Source organism: Nicotiana sylvestris, chromosome 7, assembly GCF_000393655.2.
Source record: "Nicotiana sylvestris chromosome 7, ASM39365v2, whole genome shotgun sequence".
In the NCBI taxonomy this organism is placed as follows: Eukaryota; Viridiplantae; Streptophyta; class Magnoliopsida; order Solanales; family Solanaceae; genus Nicotiana; species Nicotiana sylvestris.
Genome location: NC_091063.1, coordinates 37,310,287 through 37,332,642, shown reverse-complemented (window position 1 = coordinate 37,332,642; position 22,356 = coordinate 37,310,287). Strand labels below are relative to the sequence as shown.

General features: G+C 37.8%; 1 long non-coding RNA gene across 1 annotated transcript; it reads right to left on the bottom strand.

Moving 5' to 3' along the window:
- Positions 1-11,781: 11,781 nt before the first annotated feature.
- On the bottom strand, positions 11,782-17,138 carry LOC104226027 (uncharacterized). Its single transcript, XR_710733.2, has 2 exons — positions 16,759-17,138; positions 11,782-12,193 (listed from the first exon to the last, which is right to left on the bottom strand). It is a non-coding gene; the product is annotated as an uncharacterized lncRNA (long non-coding RNA).
- Positions 17,139-22,356: the final 5,218 nt, after the last annotated feature.

Below are 22,356 nucleotides of genomic sequence, written 5' to 3'. Positions count from 1 at the left end.
ATAGGTTGACTTTTAATGTTGGAGAGGTCAGTTTAGTTTGAGAGTGAAAGTGACTGGATTTTAACACAAAAGTTCAGTTAGTTAGAGAGTGAAAACAGGCTGGATTTCAATGCTAAGAGTTCAATATTGAGAGGAAGGAAGTCTTGTCTTCTTTGATTGCTGAAAATCAGTTAAAAGAGTAGAGTTTCTTGAAAGTGTTCTTCTTTGAGAGTTAAAGAATAGAGAATCAGAAAGTACTGTTTCATCGCATTTCTGAGTAGATTTCTGCCCTCTGTTTGTTTCTGGGAGTTCTCTAGTTCAGTTTGGTATTCCTGGGGTTGTCAACTAGTTTTTCTGAGTTTGTTATGGGTTTCTCGTTACTGTTCCATTGGATATTGCTGGGATTTTGCTGGTTTTAATCTGTTATTGGGCTGTTGTTGTTGCTGTGTTGCTACTGCATCTGCTATTTCTCATCTTCCTCTTTTTTTGTTTCCAATAACAGGTACACAACTAAGCTCAATTGGATGTAGCTTGAGATGTAAACATGAAATGGAAATGCTCGGGCCCTTAATTATTTGATGTTGTATCTGTAGCTCAGTAGATATAGATGATAAGTAGTTGTATAGTCCAATTTGATTTATAACTCAATGAAATATAGACTATGAAGTTTGTACCTAATTAGGACTGTTTAAACCGTTAATTCGTGTTCATTAGTTGTAGATTTAGTATAGTTTAGTACTGATTTCAGCTAACATTGAGTTAAAAATCGAATATCAGTATTGTTTGGACTTACAATTAATTCAGAAGTCAACATGTGGTGCTTATTCCGATTTCAGGTTAAACGCGCTTTTAAAACAGCCCAACATGCTAGTTATTGATGTCCTCTCCTTTGTTCGTTAAGCTCACTACTTCGACGTAGGAACAAGTAATTGCATGTTAATGGTTAATATCAATAGTCTACTTGAATTTGAATCAGTTAACTTATTCATGAATGTTAGCAGAATCAAATAACAAAGTCGTGTAGTTCAAAACTCGATCCAGCATATGCATTGGGTTCTTTGGACCTAAAGTTGAAATGGCATTTGGTCTACTAATTTTCAATTGATAGACTATAGGATTTTCTAATAATAACTAATTAGGACCCCTTTTATTTATTTCTTTAGAGACAAATAAATAGAAGAATAATAGTCATTTTAGGATTAGCCTGTAAATAATAAATGAGACAAGCCTCGCCAAATAAAACGCATAAGTTGCGGGGCCCTCAGTAAATATTGCGTTAAAATACTTTAGATTTCGGGACGAACCGTCTAATGAATTTCACGTCTTTCCTCAAAATAATAATGCGCTAGTCACTTTAGGTGCGCTTTTAATAAATTACTTTCTTAAATTCGGGTGCACATTTATGTGACCCAAATCCAAATCTCAACAGAGTCGAAATATGTCAATAACCACGGGTGCATTGATGTGACGTGGTTCGAGACGTGTTTTCACGACGTTGCAATTCTTTCTTAAAATAACAACAATAAAAGCGGGAAAGAGTTAAAATTTGCACATAGGTTCAACATGTATAAAAATCAGATAAATAAGTCGAATATGACAGTTGAGAGACCGTGCTAGAACCACGGATCTCTGGAATGCCTAACACCTTCTCCCGGGTTAACAGAATTCCTTATCCGGATTTCTGGTTCGCAGACTGTAATACAGAGTCATTCTTTTCCTCGATTCGGGATTAAACCAGTGACTTGCGACACCATAAATTTCCCAAGTGGTGACTCTAAAATAAATAAATAAATCCCGTTTCGATTGTCCTTTAATTGGAAAAACTTCCTTTACGCCCTTGCGGGCGCATGTAAAAAGGAGGTGTGACAACGGTAAGCGCTTCTTTCCCTTATATCTTTTGCATTTCTGTTTACTTCTTTCTTTTGAATATTACCTTGACCCTTCTTGTTGTCAGGGTTTCCTATTCAAGGCATAAGTGCTGACGCCATCGTAGCTTCCAGAATTTCTTTGGAAAGAGCCCAAGAGATAATTTTGGGTTCTTCATCGAAAAGTAAAGCTACTGTTGTTCAAGACTCTGAAGAGGAGGAAGAACAAGATGGGGGTTCTCTGATAAAAAGGCCACTGGCTAAAAGATGCATTATTTCAGATGATGAAGCATCCCCCCTCGTTCTATTCCTTCCACCAAGCCTGTTGAAGCCTCGTTGGTGATTTTCGATGATGATGCTCCCGCGGCTGCTCATGATTCCGTTGATCAACTTTTTGCTCGTGGGTTTGATAATGAAAATTTGGGTCCAGTTTCTGATGAAGTGCCCCTTGCTTCTTTTCCCATGTCTGTCCCTATGACATCTTCTCTACCTGCCGTGATTGTTACCGTTGTTGCTCCGCCCCAGACTATTTTGACTCCTTCCACAGTTCCTCCCACAATTGTGTAACACATTGAAGTTGGTTCCTCAAATTGAAGTGGAGCTATGAAACAGGTTATCATCGAGGTCCCTGCCGATGGTAATCTTTTGAGAAAATCAGGTGGGGTTGACGTGTGGTTGAAACCCCTGATTGGTCCAATCGAGAGAGCCAAGCTTGAGAGCCACAACTCTTTAACTTGGATGAATGACATAATACAATCATATTTAAAGGTATTCCTTTTTAATGATTTGCTACTCCTTTTTATTAAGGTTCTTACCTTTTCCTTTTTTTTAGATCAACCTCGTTGGTACAGAAATGATGTAGAGGGTTTCTCACATGGAGCAATTAATGCATGAGTATCAAGTTGAAGCAGACAACAAGAGAGAACAACATGAAAGCCTTCAAATTGATATGGAAGTGTTAGAAGAGAACAAGTGCACCTTAGAGCAGCAGTTGAGGGTTTTAACTTCGGAATTGGCAGTTGAAAGAGCTTCCTTAAATCAAGCTGGTAAAGACAAAAATCTTCTCAAAACTTCTTTTTCTGAGCAAATCTTCAAGGCTAGTGAAGAAATCAGAGAGTTGAAGGCTCTCTTAAGTGAGAAAGAAGCGTATGCCGGTGAACTTGTGCAAACTCTGACTCAAACTCAAGAAGACCTCCGGGAATCTTCTGATAAGGTTCCTTCCTTAGAAAGTTCACATGCTTCTCTTTAAACTTCTTATGATTCTGCCTTGGCTGAGAATGAGAAGCTCAAAAGTGAAATTGCTGAATAGGAGAAAGATTACGAGATTCTTGAGGATAAAACCGCAATTGAAGTGAGTTGGGCGTTTTTAAATACTCGCCATGATACCCTTGTAGAAGTTAGCCAAGAGAATTTTAATTTGGAAGCTGAGTTAGCTAAAATAAGAGAAACCATTGAAAAGACTCAGCAGAGTCAAGACTTTCCCTCTCCCGTGGCTGAAACTTCTGGAAATCTTGAAGATGATCAAGGTACGGTAAGTGTTCCAATTCCTTCAAGTCAAGTTGAGCCTACTGCTGTTGATGACCCTGCTTTGGGCTCCTTCTTCAACTCCCCAGTGACAAGTTTATGATATGTGACTCCTCTTTTTTTCTTTCTTTGATGGAATGTGGTTATAACCCTTGGTCCCATTTGAGGATTTGTTGAAAATATCAAGTCCCCAGACTTTTTTCGGGGCGTTTTGTATAAATAACTCTTAGTTTATGACTAAGTTCATACTTGGTCTAAATTTTTTAATATTAAGAAGTTTTCGTAGTTATTTTTGAACTTCTGTTTTGCTTATTCTTGCCTTTATATTTAAGGACTTATTCAATAATTTGCACTTTTATTTTGCAAAATACTTTTTTAACTTCATGAGTGTTTAAATCAATCATGAATTTTATAAAAGAGGGCCCCTTTATATTCGATACTTAATGAAGAAGACGTCTCAACTTCATAATGGTGTAAATGTATGAAAAAGGAGAAATAGGAATACACATATTTCTTGAAATAACTTTGGCAAGTTTTTATTTGAACTTTGTCAAGTTTTAAATAACACCTTACATGTGTTTAAATAACTTCTATAACTTTTTCGTAACTGTTTTCCTTACAACAGATTTAAAAAAAAAAGAAAATAAAACACAAGGTTTTTATTTATAACCCATTTCAGTATATTGCCTTTAACCTAACTATGATAAGGTTTTTCTTATTTGGTCTTTTTCCTGAAAAGGAATAAAATATACGGGACTCGGAGGTACGATTATAGATGTAGAATGCTTAGCCCGTCTCAATTTCTATCGGAATAGTTGTAACTCTAGACCGGGAATTTAATTTATTCCACGTGCCTTGCAGGTCGTGATTCATCATTTAGTACATATTAGCTTTTTTCCTATCATCTAAAATCGTTAGTAAAATTTTAACAATTCAAAAATAAAATTTTAAAATGAGGATACCTGATCGTGGGTACTCCTTAGAAATAGTATCTCTTCAGGTGAACGACATTCCAATGTGAAGGTAATATCTTGCCATCCATTGTTTCCAGCTCGTATGCTCCTTTCCCCGCGATACCATGAATCTTGTAAGGTCCTTCCCAGGTTGGACTTAATTTTCCTGCATTAGCCGCCTTCGTGGATTGAAAAACTTTCTTGAGTACGAAGTCCCCAATCTTAAAGTATCTTAGACAAGCTTTCCGATTGTAATATCGTTCCATGACTTGCTTTTTTGCTGCCATTCTTATTAATGCAACTTCCCTGTTTCCTTCAAGTAAATCAAGGTTTATGCGCATTTCTTCTTCATTGGATTCCTCTTACGCTTGCGTATACCTCGTACTTTGCTCCCCTATCTCAACTGGAATTAAGGCTTCAGCTCTGTACACCAATGAGAATGGTGTTTCACCCGTACTTGTTTTTTCTGTGGTACAGTATGCCCATAAAACACCAGGTAGCAATTTTGGCCAATTACCTTTGGATTCTTCCAATCGTTTCTTCAAATTGTTGATAATGACTTTATTTGTCAATTCAGCTTGTCCATTACCCACCGGATGATAAGGTGTTGAGGTAATCCTTTTAATCTGCTAACTTTGAAAAAATTCTGTGATTTGTGCGCCTATAAATTGCGGGCCATTATCACACACGATTTCCTTTGGTACACCGAATTGACATATAATATTTTGCCAAATGAAATCTCTGACTTCTTTTTCTCGTACCTATTTAAATGCTCTTGTTTCTACCCATTTAGTAAAGTAGTCAGTGAATACAAGCAAGAATTTTACCTTGCCTTTTGCTTGTGGTAGTGGACCCACGATGTCCATCCCCCATTTCATAAAAGGCCACGATGCAATGACCGAATGTACCAACTCCGTAGGTCTATGCATGTTGTTACCATATCTTTGGCACTTATCACATTTAGCCACGAAATTTTCCGCTTCTTCTTCCATTTTAGGCCAATAATAGCCTGCTCTAATCATGGTTCTTACCAGTGATATTCCTCCTACGTGATTTCCACAATGCTCCTCGTGTATCTCTCTCATTACATATTCCTTTTGAGAAGGCCCGAGGCATCTTGCTAAGGGACCATCGAACATTTTTCGATAAAGATTGCCTTGCTTTAAACAATACCGAGCAGCCTTTTTACGAAGCGCGAGAGCCTTTTTCTTGTCTTCAGGGACGGTTTCATACTGCAAAAAAGTGACAATCTCGTTCCTCCAATCCCAGGTTAAGTTATTGAAATTTACCTCATTTTTGTCAGGATCGAGAACTGAATGAAACAAATGGATTAAGGAGGCATTTTTATTGCTCGTCACATCCGCCGCGGATGCGAGATTGGCTAGGGAGTCTGCCTCGACATTTTCATCTCATGGTATCTGCGTAACTTTCCAGGTTTGGAATTGTCTAATCAGATCTCGTACCTTTTCTAAGTACTGCTGCATTCGTGCTTCCCTGGCTGTATAAGTCCCCAGCATTTGATTAACTATGAGCTGCGAATCGCTTTTGATTACAATCTGATTAATACCAAGTTCACGTGCCAGTTCTAAACTTGCAATCACAGCTTCATACTTTGCCTCACTATTAGTTATAGGATGACATTTTATGGCTTGTCGAATGGTTTCACCCGTAGGTGGTACCAAAACAATTCCTAAACCTGCCCCCTTCACATTAGATGAGCCATCAGTAAATAAGGTCCAAATTCCCGGATTAGACCCATTAAACACCTGTAGTTCCTTTTCAGCTTCTAATTGTATCTTATGGCTAAAATCAGCCAAAACATCTGCTAACACCTGAGATTTTATAGCGGTTCTAGGTTGATATGTGATGTCGTATTCACTCAATTCTATGGCCACTTGGCTAATCTACCTGATAATTCATGTTTATGTAATATATTAAGCAATGGATAAGCAGTTACTATGGAAATAGGGTGACATTGAAAATAAGGCCTTAGTTTTCTAGATACCATGATCAATGCAAGTGCAAACTTTTCTAATTGGGGATACCACGTCTCCGCATCTAATAATGATTTGCTAACATAATAAATTGGAGACTGTTTACCTTGGTCTTCACGAACTAAAATAGCACTCACCGCTACTTCTGAAACAGCTAAATAAATAAGTAACCTTTCTCCGACCTTCGATTTTGCGAGCAACGGTGGGTTTGAAAGGTATGCCTTCAGGTTTTTGAGCGCTTGTTGACACTTTTTTGACCATTCGAACTGGTCTTGCTTTTTAAGAGCCGAAATGAATTTAAAACATTTTTCTGATGATTTGGAAATAAATCTTCCCAAGGCTGCAATTCTTCCCGTTAGTCTCTGCACCTCTTTCTTATTTGTAAGCATGTCAGAAATTTCTTCAATGGCTTTAATCTGTGCGGGATTTACTTCAATACCACGGTTAGAAATAAGGAAACCCAAAAACATACCTGATGAAACGCCGAATACACATTTCTCGGGATTTAGCTTCATATTGAATTTTCGTAAGATCTGAAATGTATCAGTCAAATGCGATATATGATCTCCTGATTGTTGAGATTTGACAAGCATATCATCTATGTAGACTTCCATAGTTTTTCCTAAATGTTCTTGGAACATTTTGGTCACCAATCTTTGATATGTGGCACCAACGTTTTTGAGATCAAAGAGCATTACTTTATAATAGTAAGTCCCCCTGTCTATTATAAATGAAGTTTTTTCTTCATCTAGGAGATCCATTTTGATCTGATTGTACCCTGAATACGCATCTAAAAAGCTTAACAATTCATGTCCTGTAGTAGCATCAATCAGTTGATCTATATGTGGTAATGGAAAAGAATCTTTAGGACATGCTTTGTTAAGGTCGGTGCAATCTACACAAACTCGCCATTTTCCATTCTTTTTCGGTACTACCACAGTATTGGCTAACCGATTAGGATACTTTACCTCACGGATAGACCCGATTTTTAATAGTTTTTGAACCTCATCTTGAATCACCTGATTTTTGAAAGTCCCTTGCTTTCTCTTCTTTTGCTTGATTGTCGGATACGATGGATCTTCATTTAACTTTTGAGTCATTACTTCCGGGGGTATTCCTGTCATATCAGAATGGGACCAGGCGAAACAATCCACGTTAGTTTTTAAAAATTTATTCAATTTACCTTTCGTGTCGTGGCTTAAGTTGGCCCCAATGTAGACTTTCCTTTCAGGCCATTGTGCAAATAACTCTACAGCCTCCAGTTCTTCAATTGTTGTTTTGATATTTTCATTTTCTTCTGGTTCTTGAATAGAATCGGGCCTTGAGTCCATATCTGTCCGTCCTTGTTCAATTGAGGCTTGTGCCATGATATCCTCAACGGGATTCTGTAATTGCTACTTTTCTTCGTTTTTCGTACTTGAATCTGCTACAAAATTGATGCTCCGGGAAGTCTGTTGATCCCCACGATTTGACGTATTCCCCATAGTGATGAGAGTTTAATAACTTGATGTGAGATAGATGGAACAACATCCATCTCGTGGATCCACGGTCTCCCGAGAATCATATTGTAAGCCATTTCTATCTCTACCACTTGAAATTTCGTATCTTTGACCACCCAATCTGCGAATGTTGTAAGTGTTACCTCCCCTTTTGTCACAATGCTTGAATCGTCGAAGCCAGACAAAGTATATACCTTAGGTACTAGCTTATCTTCATCTTACATCTCGCTTAGTACTCTTAGCAAAATAATGTTCACGGAACTACCTAGATCAATTAAAACTCGTTTTACATTAGTATCATGTACAAGTAGAGAGATTACCATTGCATCGTTGTGTGGAGTTAACACGCCATCCGCATCTGCATCATCAAATATAATACTTTCTTCCTCTAGAACATGTCAGACCCATTTCCCATGGGTAATTGTAACTTTAGAAACTTTATTGGCCGCCGTATATGTTACGCCATTGATTTCCTCGCCCCCGCTTATAACATTAACGGTCCTTTTCGGAGAAGGAGTTTTAGGGGGCTCCTGCCTATTCTTCATGTATGCTTGCTTACCTTTTTCACTAAATAATTCAATAAGATACCCTTTTTTCAATAGATGGTCGACTTCTCCTTGTAGCAATCTACAATATGCTGTTTTATGACCATGATCGTTGTGAAATTCGCACTAGTGGTCAGGATTACGTCTATTTGGATTTGATATCATTTCTTTTGGCCATCGCACCTTATCACCCATGCTTCTTAATACGGCTACAAACTCTGAAGTGCTGACATTAAAATTGTAACCGCCAAATATTACCTTCAAGTTTCTATCATTATCTCGCGTCTCTCGCGTGTTTCGATCGTTTTCAAACCTCGATGATGAGCCTGACTCTCTATTCCTTGATCTATGATCATACCTTGAATTGTCCTACTTTGATCGTGAGTCTTTCCCTGCTGGGCCCATATATGGTTCGTATCTATTTTTTACCGGACCTTTTTTCGGTTTCTGCACGTCTTGAACTCACTTTCTCCTCTTTTTGAGACCGGGAGATAGTATCTTCTTCTATCCTTAGCTTCGTGTTGTATCTGTTGTAAACGTCATTCCAGGTTGTTGCTGGAAATTCACGCAGACTTTCCTTGAGTCATCTCGTGGCTTTTGAGCTTTTCTCATTCAAATTACTAGCGAAAGCCATAGCTGCCCAGTTATTAGGTATGCGTGGTAGCGTCATTCTTTCACGCTGGAACCTATCCATGAACTCTCTAAGCAACTCTGAATCTCCTTGCTTGATTTTGAAAATATCTTCCATTCTTTTTTCGACTTTTTGAGCTCCCGAATGTGCTTTGATAAATGAATCTGCAAGCTCAACAAAAGAATTTATAGAATTTTCGGGTAAGAGAGAATACCATGTCAATGCTCCCTTGGTGAGTGTTTTACCAAATTTCTTGACCAATACTGATTCGATTTCTTGTTTGGTTAAATTGTTGCCTTTCACACCAGTTGTGAATGCAGTCACGTGATCTCGTGGATCAGTTGTGCCATCATACTTTGGAATATCGGGCATCTTGAACTTCTTCAGTATTGACACCGGAGCAGCACTAGGCTTCCATGGTTGTTGTTGTTGTTATTCAACATGGTAAGTTTTTTTATGAAAGAATTGATTAAGAAAGTTAACGATTATCAGATTCCCGGTAACAGAACCAATTTGTTTAACCAAAAATAGGGATAAGCTTATGTTAGAAGAACTTGAGTTACTGATAATCAAATAGAAATAAGAATAATTGAGAAATAATAGCTGAACGCAAAGTAAATCAATGTATTCCAATAGTATTTCGTGTCCTTACAAATGATCAATCTTCTCCTTTTATAGCTATTTCTAGGTAATACGTTTTGTTTTCATCATAATAGTGTCATTATTGATAATTAATGACATTTATTGTAACGTTACCATCAGTAATCATATTTGATTTAATACAGATTCCTTAACGTTTTCCGTATTTAATGCCCAGTAGTACGTATCTATATCTTATTTACTATCAGATTCATTCCCTTCCATCATAAAGAGGTTCGAGCGTCTATCTCTCTTGTTTTTTTCTGAATATCTACCCGTGCCTGTTGAAATTCGTACCTCTTTGATTATTCTTCGTCATTTTCTTTGACTGGTCCACGTGTCATGACGTGTCATCTTATAATAAATTCCATATATAAACTTAATTTTTCCCAATACAGGTACCAATACTGGCACTGGTCTCATTATTCCCAACCCTGGAACTGGCACTGAAATTCCAGGTGGTGGAAGCATCTCCGCACCACCATCTCGTCATTGAGTTTCTTTAGTTTTGATTCTGTCATTTATCGTTCATGAAATAAGCATGCAAATGTAGTGTCGTTTCGGGGGGAGGGGTTGGTTTACTGCGTTTCTGTGTTGATGTTTGTGTTTCTGAAATATTGTTTGGCTATCTATCTCTAATACTGGTCAGGTTTAAGAGGAGTATAACTTTCTAGTATTTTACCAATAAATATCACTGTTATCTGTCTTAATTACGTGACCACAAATTGTTTCTTAAAATTATTACATTTGGAAGAACAGAGTTCAATATTGTAAGAGCATCCAAAAAACTACAATTCCAGAACCAGAACCACTCACTTAAGTGCCCCTACGGTTGACACAATTTTTTTTTGGTTTTCCACCCGGTGTCCGGTACCCGTATTGGAGCTCGACTATATTCGAATTCGTGCCGCATAGGGCCCCATTCGAGGGGAAGTGCTCCCTACCAAGGATTTTTTCGTACCCAGGACTCGAACTCAAAACCTCTGGTTAAGGGAGGAGCACTTAAGTGCCTTCGGTTGGCGCAATTATTTTAGACCCTAAGGAGGAAGAGTTTAGTTCTATGTATAATAATAATAAAAAAGTTATACCGTCACTTATAAGGTGATTACAATTGTTATAAAGAGTTAGTACATGTTACCACTGATAAGCTATTCTATGCAAAAAGTGAGAAATATATTACTCAAATTTCCAGTTGAAAAATACGTGTAATAATTATAAGTTTGCTGAAATTTAACCCAAAAAAAAAAAAAACAGCCAGTCAATGCCACAGGAGAAAAAGGGCAAACAAAGAGAGGTGTATGGCTATATTACATTATTTTTGCCTACTCGATATATATATATAGTCGAGTGTTTAAACTAGACTTAACTTTGATGGTCCCAAGAATAATGCTCTTTGATTAAGGTCATGTCAACCACCACAAGTTGAAACATTACCTCCTCCCAACCACTTTTCTACACGAATAGATGCCATCTGATATCTTTGTCGATGTCCAACAAAATCTTCAATGTTCAAGTTACCCTCACCATATATAAGATGTATTCCTCACTAAATAAAATTTAAAGTCTTTCAATATCCTCAGTGTTTTTTTAGTTTGCATGCTCGAATAGTAATTTGCCCATGAGAGAAACCACTCAAATTATGTCGCATTTGGAACGTCGCCACTGCGCACAATGCTCACTATGAAATGCTGGAATGTGTTTACTAAGGTAGCTAGATTTTGAAGGGGAGCCTTGGCGTAACTGATAAAGTTGCTGCCAATCAAGAGATCACGGGTTTGAGCCGTGAAAATAACATATTGCAAAAATGCTTGGTAAGGCTACGTACAATCAACCCTTGTAATTTGGTCATTTTCCGAACCCCGCGCATAGCAAGAGCTTAGTGCACCGGGCTGCCCGGACAGCTGGATTTTGCGCGTGACTCAACTCAGAAAATTATAGGAAGGGATAGTGGCCACAGTTGTAACAACTGACAGAGTACACATAGCAGAACCATACCTCATTTTAATGCTGCATTTTGTAAGTGACCCTAAAGATGTTATGGTCATTTGTTAGGACAACAAACAAAACCCCGAAGCCATCTGCAGGCTTCATAACAAAATAAGTCATACTTACCAAAACATAATTAATTAAACCTTTGCCTTGGCTGATATACTTATTGGAAATAATATCAAACTGAAATAGAAGCTTTCTGAGTCCCCATCAATATGGTGTATTTCACATGTGGCCAAGTTGAAAAGAACGAAAATAATTTGAGAACAGCAAAGGAGATCCTAGAGGTTGTCAATTGAGCATCAGAATATTTTCAGCGCCATATCAACATGTAAATTGTGTGATCCGGCACACCAAGAAAGCTACTCAATGTCATATATATTACGAACATTAAATAAGTAACTCGCGTGGTACAGATGAATTCGACATAGATCACCAGTGCAACAACTTCATTCCTCTCCATATCGCAGTGTCCAAAATAAGAAGGAAAGAATCTCTAAACTGGAATAAACCAGCAGTTTTGCATTTCATAAGAACTTGGACTCTATTGATCTGGATATAGCTTATTATTAAACCTGAAAATCAAAACAAATTTAATGGTCAAAGGAATGGTTCAGGAAATTAGACAATTGCAGGCTTTCATGCATGTGTTTTGGGGCTGGGCGGGGACTAAATATGCCATTTCTATATACATTATTCGACATAAATATTTCGATAGACAATACTAATGGACACCCATTTATTCTTCAACAGTAGTATTTCAACTTTTATAGGGTCCCAACTTTTCTAAGAGCATGTGTTTCGCAAATTGGAGATTCACAAAAGACACAAAAGAAGGGACATCTTTGCAGTTGCCGAAGTATCGAGGCGAATGTGCGATCCATGCTTGCACATGAGAACCTCAAATAGCAAAGCAATCCTCAAATGTCGTCTTCTTCTACTTCCATTTCATTTTCCTTTTCCCTTATGATGTTTCACTTTCAAGCTTAAAACCAATGAAAATCTGCACATCTATCTTTAGTTTTTCGCATATTAGAAAAGTTAGAAAAGATCAACTAGAACTTATGAATAACCTAAACAGAAAAAGATATTTTTGTCAACATCGATAACTATGAAAATGAGATAGCTGGTAACTTGGCCAAAAAATGCTTCAGCGTACTAATGAACAACCTCGAGAACATCCAGGTCGATACTTCAGTATGCAATCAATGGGTCTCATAAATTGCACATTACCTACTAAGATCCAGATTGGTTGAGGAACAACAGAAATCAAATTTAAGTTCAGAGAATACAGGGCTGCTCATAGTACGAAAGATCCAGATTGGGATGAAAAGTTCCAGCCAGTTATCCACTGCTAGATCAACTAAATTGTTGGGACAAGTGACCACAATTCATTCCTGTCACACCCCCAAAACACATACCCCCCCCTACCCCCCCCCCCCCACACACACAAGAATGCACTCAACAATGTAAACACATTACTTTGTCTAACCTTTTTCCTAGAAAACCTTTCCTTCCAAAGAATTTTCTTGGCAACAGATTTTCTCTTCCAAGTATTCACCTACTCTAAAGGAGCCCGTTTTCCAGCATCAGTATACACAAATATAGGTACTTCCTACAACAACAATATACCAGTGTAGTCCCAGAAGTGGGGTATGGGGAGGGTAGAGTCTGCACAGACCTTGCCCCTACCTTTAAGAAGGCAGAAAGACTGTTTCTAGTAGACTCTCGGCTTAGGAAAGATAAATGGAAGGGGCATAGGTACTCCCTATGCAATAGCAACAACAACATACCCAGTATTATCCCACATCGTGGGTTCTTGAAATGGTAGTATGTACGCAAACATTACCCCTACCTTGTGAAGGTAGAGAACCTATTTCCAATAGACCCTCGGCTCAAAAAAACATAAGTACCACATTAATTAAAAGATAGACAAGGAGGGACAACACCAAAAAGCCATGTAAAAGCAGCATAAAAACAACACGATAATAAGATGATCAAAATGAAAGAAAATGACGGGTAGTCATAGATACCTACTACCAACAGAATGCGAGAGTGTGTACTAATACTACTGGTATGAATAATTTACCACCTACCCTACTACCCTCATCCCGACCTCCACACCTTTCTATCAAGGATCATGTCCTCGGTCAGTTGAAGTTATGTCATGTCTTGCCTAATCACCTCTCCCCACTTCTTCTTCGACTTACCTCTATCTCTCCGTATGCCCTCTAATGTCAACCTCTCACACCTCTTCATCGGGACATCTGTGCTCCTCCTCCTCACATGTCCAAACCACCTAAACCTCGCTTCTTGCATCTTGTCCTCAATGGGGGCTACACTCACCTTGTCGCGAATAACCTCATTCCTAATTCTATCTAACCTGGTGCGCCTGCACATCCATCTCAACATCCTCATCTCTGCTACCTTCATCTTCTAGACATGGGCGATCTTGACAGGCAAACACTCAGCCCCAAACAACATAGTCGGTCTGACCACCACTCTGTAGAACTTACCTTTAAGTTTTGGTGGCACCTTCTTGGCACACAAAATACCAGAAGCGAGTCTCCATTTCATCCATCCCACCCCAATGCGATGTGTGACATCTTCATCAATCTCCCTATCCCCTTGGATAATAGACCCAAAGTACTAAAACTTCCTCCCCTAAGAATGACTTGCGAGTCCAGCCTAACCTCCCTTTCTCTCCCTGAGTCTCACCACTAAACTTACACTCCAAGTATTATGTCTTAGTCCTACTCAACCCGAAACCTTTAGACTCCAGGTATGCCTCCACACTTCTAACCTCGCGTTCACACCACCTCGCGTCTCATCAATCAATACAACATCATCTGCAAATAATATGCACCACGGCACCTCCCCTTGGATGTGGCGCGACAGAACATCCATCGCCAGAGCAAACAAAAAAGGGCCGAGTGCCGACCCCTGGTGCAACCCCATCATGACCGGAATATGGTCTGAGTCCCCTCCTACCGTCCTCAGTCGGGTCTTTGCTTCATCATACATGTCCTTAATCATCCTAATGTAGGCAACAGGTCCACCTCGAGCCTCCAAACACCTCCACAAATCCTCCCTCGGGACTTTATCGTACACTTTTTCTAAGTAGATGAACATCATATACAAGTCCCTCTTCCTCTCCCTATATAGCTCCATCAAACTCCTAACAAGGTGAATGGCCTTTGCAATCGAGCGCCCCGGTATAAACCCGAATTGGTTCCCCAAAATACACACTCCTCCTCACCCTTAGCTCCACCACCTTCTCTCAGACTTTCATAGTATGGCTAAACAGCTTGATACTTCGATAATTATTGCAATTTTGAATATCACCCTTGTTCTTGTATAAAGGAACCATCATGCTCCATCTCCACTCCTCGGACATCTTCTTGGTTTCAAAAATAACATTAAATAACTTAGTGAGCCACTCTAAGCCCACCTTGCCCGCACTCTTCCAAAACTCCACCGGGATTTCATCCGGCCCGGTCGCTTTGCCCCTGGTCATCTTACGCATAGCCCCTCCAACCTCCTCAACTAATCCGCCGCCTACAATATCCAAAGTCGCAACGACTCCCGGAGAGTTCTAAATCACCGAGTACAATATTCTTATCCCCCACCTCGTTCAAGAAACTATGGAAGTAGATCTGCCATCTCCGACGGATAAGCCCCTCATCCAACAAAACTCTACTTCTTCGTCCTCGATGCACTTCACTTGGTCCAAGTCACGGGCCTTCCTTTCTCTCACCTTGGCTAACCTAAACAACCTCTTATTCTTACCTCGCTCTCGAGTTCTTCAGACAAATGACCAAAAGCTGCAGTCTTGGCCGCCGTAAATGCTAATTTCGCCTCCTTCTTAGCTAATTTATATTGCTCCTTATTCACCCTTCTCTCCTCCTCGTCTACACTTTCCACTAGGTTTAGATACATCACTTTCTTGGTCTCCAATTTTTCTAACACCTCTCCATTCCACCACCAGTCTCCTCTGTGTCCATCAGAGTAACCCTTCGAGATCCCTAATACCTTTGTAGCGACTACCCTAATGCACTGTGTAGTCGTGGTCCAAATAGATGCAATAGCCGGAAAACAAACTCTTACCTTATAAATGGCATTCAAGCTTAAATATTGGATCCGCCTCTGTTTACCAATCACAAGAAAAGATGAAATTAAAGATAGAAGATGCCTACCGAGATTAGAGAAGATACTTCTCCTACTATAAGGCCCTTTGTATTCACGGACTACTAAACAGTCATCATTAAAGTACCAATAAACTAGAGATTTTTCTTTTTCAAATTAGCACTCGGGATACTATTCCAGACCACAATTTCTTTCTTCAAAAGGAACCCGAGCCAAAAACTGTTCTCAACACTAGAACTTTTAGCAAGGATATGGTCTAGCTTTGGAGACGAATCCAATTGCAGCCGAGGTCTAAAATTTTTCCATTCTACAATTCACTAAACAAACTCCAAATTAACCAAACATTCGAATAATCAAAGACAGTACTTGGGGTCATTCAGAAACCCCTATGAAATGAACTTCCCAATTGATGCAGGTGACTTGAAACCCATTCGTCATATAGTTTGTGAAATGCTGAGAGAGATCCACTGTCTCAAATCAAACAACTACGCCTCGATCCCATGCAATTTGGGTCTGGGTATATGAATCATCACTGTTCATGAGGCTTCATTTAAGCTTGCTTTCTCAAATCAATGGAAACCAATATGTCCTACTCAGGGGCGAAGCCACCTTTCGATAAGGGCTTCGCCGAGATATTACGAAAACTAACACTGCATATATAAGTAATATATTAGATTTTAGATGTATATGACATATATCAAACGCCCTTTGTTGGAATTTTTTATTTTACTTCTTTCAAGTCTCAACACCCTTTGGTAAAAATTATGGCTTCGCCACTGCTTTCTATAGAAAGATTTTCAGCAAGAAACTGACTTGAAAGTTATAAAGTTTAAGCCTTTTATCTTTCTAAATGGTTCAGGCCTCTTAAATCTCCCATAATTTCGGATCCTAACATTCACAATTATCACAAATACAAATAGTTAAGCTCAGGTGTAACAACTGAGTCAAATGATACGGAAAACGAAATGGGTAGCTAAGGAAATATAAGAATTACCTGGATAGATCAAATCCCGACCATTTTGAAGAGAGCGTAGCAGAGGAAACAAAAGAATACAAAGAGGAATACATAATCTACAAACACAAAGAATTTGGTGGATCCATGGTTTCTCTTCACCCTCTTCTTCTGATTTGAGGCGTCTTCGTTTGACTCCACCTTTCCCATTATTCTAATTCCCAAACAAAACCGCAGATCAATGAATTTATTTTGTAGCAATAGATCTGCCTCTCGCTGCTCTGCTTCTTTGTTTCTTTTTAGTATACCCGCGCTTTGTCGCTCGCATATGCACCGCACGTGACTCAGATTTGCGGCTGGGCCTGTGCCTTCCTTTGAACACTAGCCGTTGATCTTATTTACTAGATTCCTTTCATTTGCATACATGTTGGAATTAGTCGTAATAGGACTAGTTATAATGCGATTGGTTATTCTGATAGTAATTTTTATTGATTATTTGGTATATTATATTATTCATACAATTATCAATTTGCTGCTTTATTCTGAAATTACTGTTTCATCCTTTGATAGGTATAAGTTATCTCGATACTATTTTTAATCCTGAGATAACTTATTCAAGGATTAATAACCAAATAAGGAAGAAGGTGATACTAAATTTTTATTCCAAAATTATTTTTGCTTATCCATGTTAGCAAACGATCCTTTGGTCCTATTTTGTTTGTCAACTTCTAGTTATATGGGATATATAATCAACTTTTTGAGACTAAAATAGGAATATATGTTTTATGAAATTTTAATATAATTTAGATATTCAGATGAGAAAAGAATATATTTAACAATTCTAGATAAAGATTGTATGGGTTAAAAATATCCTAATTATATGTGGGCCGAGTCAACATTAAGAGAGCCTTCGAAGGCTGCTACGTGTCACCAATGTATTCTCAACAAGGGACGAAGGCGAGGTCGAAGTGATATGACAAAGGACGAAGACGAGGTCTCGGTACACTCCTTTTAAAAGGACAATAACAACTAATTTTAATGATAAGACTTAAAAGAGAATATTCCAGCCAATATTCTTCCGATCTGTACTATTAGGGTTTTTATGGCCTATGTACCCTTATAAATAGAAAGATATGTAGCTACAAAGGGGGATCGAATATTGATTGTAAAAGACAAAACTTTGACATCCTCTAAAGATTCTTGCTTTATATACATACAAAATATACCTTTTCCTCAGATCTGATTTTAGCTTTTCCCCCACGATCCCAGGAGAATCCGAATATTCAGAGACTCATCAATCATTCATTATTGTGAGGAGGATTATCACCGAATTTCATCCCTTTTCGGTTACCTCATTTGCATTTATTTACATAAATGTCGTTATATTTCATTTATTACTATTTAATGTTATCTTCTTTATTCTTGGGCAATTAAATACTATTTACTATCACACATTTATTGTTATTTTAAATACTTGTGATATTTTTCTACGAAATTAGTTGAACAGTTTTTTGGATATTAATATTGGTATGAATTAAACTTATTTTATTCATAAAATCTAATTATTTAAACCTAGATCTAAATTTTGGGTCAAACAAAGATCACTTAAACTTGTTTAAAATATTTTGTTCGCTATAATGTGTTAACGTCAATGAAAAGACTGTGTATGTTATATAATCCTAGATTTATAAATGAGGAACAAAATTTATACTATCAAGATTTTACAGTTTGATGATACCAGTATAAATCACACATACTAATCCGTGAAAGTTCAATTTTTGATCCCCTTTTTAACTCTGGAAAAAATGAAACAAATTGTTTAGAGAATATTTAATGGCTTTATTTCGTAATAATTCTAGAAAAGAAAATGATTCTAGAGGAAGTGTTGACAAATAGATAAATTCAATTTGGAAGGAAAATTTTGAACCAGTTGTAAACCTGTAACGTCATGTGCTTGGTTAATAAACTTAAGAGCACTAAAGTTAGCAGGTGCATATATAAACAGGCGAAAATGGAAATAATTCTTACCCAGTTCAATTTTGGGATTGATTCGACGGAGTGCTTCTGAGTTCTGAGCTTAGCTAAGTTAATACCCAATTCATATTCTTTTTCTCGTTTTCGGCTGTCAATATACAATCTGATAACATTACTCCAATTTTCTAAATAACCCTATTATTTTGTGTTTGACCATTTAGGCTCATTTTATCAAAGTTTACTACTCCATATGTTTCAAATCTACTGTTTATATTGGTTAATATTTGGCAAAAGTCCAACACATAAAGGCATAAGTCCCCAAAAGATTATTTTCCAGTATAACTAATAATTAAAATAGAGCAAAATACTATAGAAATTATTTTAAGATTTATATGATTTTCAGAATAAAAAATTTAAAAGAAATTGATTTACTATATAGGCTGTATAGGCATAATAATAGGTTAAGATAATATTATTCTATCCAATTCTCCATGTTACTAGTTGAGGAACAACCTACTTGTTGTTGTATAAGTTATACTTACATATATTTAAAATATATAATAATAATAATAATAATAATAATAATAATAATAATAATAATAATAATAATAATAATAATAATAATAATAAATGATCTAGCTTTCTAGGTCATATATGATGAACAATTGAAAGATGCCATTGGGAGTTTTTGAGGGGTAAGGACCAAAATCACAAGACGTCATCTATGGAACGGGCGAACAGTCCACCTATATTTTAACTTCATAAAAGTTTAGTTATAATGATGATCTCGTGATCTTTAGAACTTGTATTTTGTGTTTACCTTTTAAAACATTGCTTAAACACAATCATATTAGCTCAAAATCTCAAAGTTAATTTTTCAAAACTAAATCCAACATTACATAAAATACAAAACAAACAATCGTCTTCGAGTTCAAAAGTTAGTATTTCATTTACGACGATTTACTACTTGTAAGACTACTTTCATACTCTAAAAATCTGATAAGCTTGGTGTTAAACTAAATTGCGGAGCAAAAATAACAAATTGTGTATACCTTGTTACGCGCACTAGGAAATAAAGTTAACCTTTCACCAATTAAATGCCCTAATTTGTGTATTTTTCGTGTAGAAAGAATTAGTCAGAGAGAAAAATTTCAAAGTTAGAGAAGTTATGTATTTTCTCTTTAATATAAATAGGTAGGGTGATGGCAGTTATGGAATATAGCTCCACACTACCTTTTGCACGTTTACTTTAGAGGCTCCACACTACCTTTTGCACGTTTACTTTAGAGGAAGTTTTAGATTGTGTGGTAACTTCTCTTAACATGTCTTACTTATTGCTCCTAACCGGGTCGGGTCGGCCCACGACCCATAATTCAACATCTCCTACTTCGCTCATAGTGGGCTAGTGTCACGACCCGGATTTTCCACCATCGGGAGTCGTGATGGTGCCTACTAGTAAAAGCTAGGCAAGCCAATTATTCAAATTATTTACCCTTTTCCATTTTTAACCCATTAACAGTTGTGAATTTATATTATATAAACAACGGAAACAATAAAACGGAAGAATGAAATGTAACAACTTAAAATAATACCGATACAATTCCATATACATAAGCTACCCAGAATTGGTGTCACAATCTCACAGACTATCTAAGAATACTACAAATAGGGGTCCGAAAGATAAATACAAAGCTATTTCTGAAATACATAAAAGAAACAGTATGGAAAGATAGAAGGAGACGCCAAGGCCTGCGGGCGCCTGCAGGACTACCTCGGGTCGCCTGATGGACTGAAGGCAGCAACCTCACTGCGGTCCAAAAGTTGCAGCACTGGGATCTGCACACAGTGCAGAGTGTAGTATCAGCACAACCGACCCCATGTGCTGGTAAGTGCCTAGCCTAACCTTGACGAAGTAGTGATGAGGCTAGGACAAGACTACCAAATAAACCTGTGCAGTTAAATCATATACAACGGAAAAATAAAGGCAAAATTTTACAGTTAAAGATAGGAAGGGGGAAACATGCTGCGGGGAACAACAAGTAACAACAGAAAACCAACAGATAAATGTAAAGAACACCATAATTCAATTATCAGCAAGAATCGGAAATCAAAGATAAGTGCACGGCATCACCCTTCGTGCTTTTACTCTCGTCCTCACCATAAGAATCAATATAATCGGTACGACATCACCCTTCGTGCTTTTACCTCACATAATCATGGCACAGAATTATCTTTCGTGCATTATCACTCATGTCATGGCACGACATTGTACATCGTGCGGCATGACATCACCCTTCGTGCTTTGACCTCACAATATTGGCACAACATCACCCTTCGTTCATTAACACTCTCAAAATCATGCACGACATCACCCTTCGTGTTTTACACTCTTCCTCACCCAAGCAATAATCACAAAGCAATTTGGGCAAGGGAATCAATAATATCACAATAAAATTCCGGCAAGGGAACAATAGCATAACAACAATATCTCGGCAAAGGAAATAATATCATGAGTAATAACATCCCGGCAAGGGAGATAATATAAAAAGTAATAACATCCCGGCAGGAGAGACAATATCATAAACCTCTTCTCTTTTCCACATTTACTTCATAACTCAATTCTCAACTCGAGCCAATGCTCTACAATGTTCAATTACCAATAATACTTCCACAAGCCTTGTTCAGCAGTAGAAATCATCATATAAAGCATGGACAAAACGAACTGAGTCACATTAATCATAGTATAAGACTTACGGGCATGCTTGATACCAACGTATAGATACTTTTCACCATGTCTGTACGTCGTACTCAACAATTAACACATAGCAAATAAGACACAACTCCTAATCCCTCAAGCTAAGGTTAGACCAAACACTTACCTCAATGCCACGAACACAATTCAAACCTCAACTATCGCTTTACCTCTTGTTTCCACCACTAATTCACTTGTATCTAGCCACGATTTACTTAACGATATCAATAAATGCTAAATGAATCAATTCTAATGCATGGAAATAGGTATTCCAATAATTTCCCCAAAAAGTCAAAAATCGACCCGGACCCACATTGTCAAAACCCAATTACCCATTCACCCACGAACTCAAATATATAATTTGTTTTGAAATCGGACCTCAAATCGAGGTCCAATTCCCCAAAATTTGGAAATCCTAAGTTCTACCCAAAACACCCAATTTCCCCCATGAAAACCCTTGATTTGAGTTGAAATCATGTGAAAAGATGTTATAGATTAAAGAAAATGAGTTAGAAACAACTTACAATTGATTTGGAGAAGAACTGTTCTTTAGAAAATCGCCCAAGAGTGCTTAGGGTTGGAGAGCTTGTAAAATGAAGAAAAATGCGTCTAAGTCCTAATTCACTAGTCGCAGATGTCTGTTCGCAATTGCGAACCCCTTCAAGACCTGTTGCCTTCGCATTTGCGAGAGAACCGTCGCATTTGCGATAGAAGTGTCGCATTTGCGACCAAGGCCTGCCCGGGCTAGGTTCATATTTGCGACACCTGGGTCGCAATTTCCATGTCTGAGAACTTCGCAATTGCGAAGCCTGATCTCGCAATTGCGAGATCAGAGGCCTGAGCAAAATATCAGATACCGGCAACTTTTTTTTCCTAAGTCCAATTTCACTATGTGGCCTATCCAAAACTCACCC